This window comes from Scylla paramamosain, chromosome 39 (genome assembly GCF_035594125.1).
Source record: "Scylla paramamosain isolate STU-SP2022 chromosome 39, ASM3559412v1, whole genome shotgun sequence".
NCBI lineage: Eukaryota > Metazoa > Arthropoda > Malacostraca > Decapoda > Portunidae > Scylla > Scylla paramamosain.
Genome location: NC_087189.1, coordinates 1368495 through 1370000, shown reverse-complemented (window position 1 = coordinate 1370000; position 1506 = coordinate 1368495).

The window sequence follows — 1506 nt, the reverse complement described above, 5'->3', positions numbered from 1 at the left end:
TTTCCCTTATTTTCCTTCCTTTCCTGTTTTCTCTTAAACATACTTTTCCTATTTCTCTTCTTTCCTTTCCCTTCTTTTCCTACCTCTTCCTTCTTCCTTTTCCCTTCCTTTCCTTCCTTCCCTGCTTTTTCTTTTAACTTGTAACCATAAGTTTTCCTCTTACAACATTCTTTTTCCTTTTCTTCCTCTTTTTCCTTTTTTGTTTTGTATATCCTTCCTCTTTCCTTCTTTTCCGTCCTCTTCCTCACCCTTCCTCTTCTTTCTCCCTTTTCCTTCTTGTCCTTCCTCTTCCTCCTCTTTTCTTTCCCTTGTCCTTCCTGCCCTAGTCTCTGTAATCCCAAAAGCCAGGGTTATGAAAAGCTACTGGTGAACTTTGGTGTTTTTGTCTCAGCGGCGAGGGTCCCGGTGCCCTTTCGCCCTGTGCTTGAAGAAGGATCAGGTGTACTCAGGTAGACACTGCGACTCTATTGTTCACCTGGCAATTTACAGCCTCGGGGGCGTCTGGCTAGGCGTTTTAATCCCTTTTTTTTTCCCATTTTCTGCGAGTAGTGCTGGGGTGTTACGTTGGTGGCAGCGGTGGGATGCGCAGCCACGCACTTCTGGAGAGACTGCGTTAAGAGATTTAGTCAGTTTTAGTATTCTTTAGTTTCTTTGTATTCAGTTTAGTGTGGTTTAGTTTTAGTGTTTAGTTTAGTTGGTGGCAGCGGTGGGATACGCAGTCACACACCTCTGGAGAGACTATGTTAAGAAATTGGTCAGTTTTATCACTGTGTTCTGCATCCTCTTTTCATTGTGTTTGTGAGGTATTTTATTAGTAGCAGTGGTTCTGGTAGCAGTATTCTGGCCTTTGAAAACAGCCCTTATATGCAAAGAAAACAGAAAACACCCTTGAAAACCTTACATATCATCATTCCAGCCTTCGAAGCAGTCGTGATGGGAAAGAAAGTGTTTTGAGAATAAGGGACACAGAGGGACAAGAAGGGAGGGAGGCAGGGAGGCAGGCAGGGAGGCGGGAGCACATGGGAAACATCAGTAAATATGCAGGCAGTGTATGGCTCGCTGTGTTCCCCCTTCATTACTGGGCATCTGATTGCAGGCTCCGGCTTGTGTTTAGAGGAAAAATCTAACCTCTCCAATAGCTATCCGATTACAAGGCGGGGCGAAATTTACGAGAGAGAGAGAGAGAGAGAGAGAGAGAGAGAGAGAGAGAGAGAGAGAGAGAGAGAGAGAGAGAGAGAGAGAGAGAGAGAGAGAGAGAGTCATCATTTAATTTCCTTATAACCATGGAATGTATAAAAGAGATAAAAACAGAGAGAGAGAGAGAGAGAGACAGAGAGAGAGAGAGAGAGAGAGAGAGAGAGAGAGAGAGAGAGAGAGAGAGAGAGGAATGAAGGCACCGTAGTTAGAATCTGAGGAGCACCGCGGCGTCTTGTTTCAGCTCCGGCCCCTTCGTGGTACGCTGGGCGGCTGCTGGTTCCTTCGCCCTTACCACCGTCAGGTTAGACA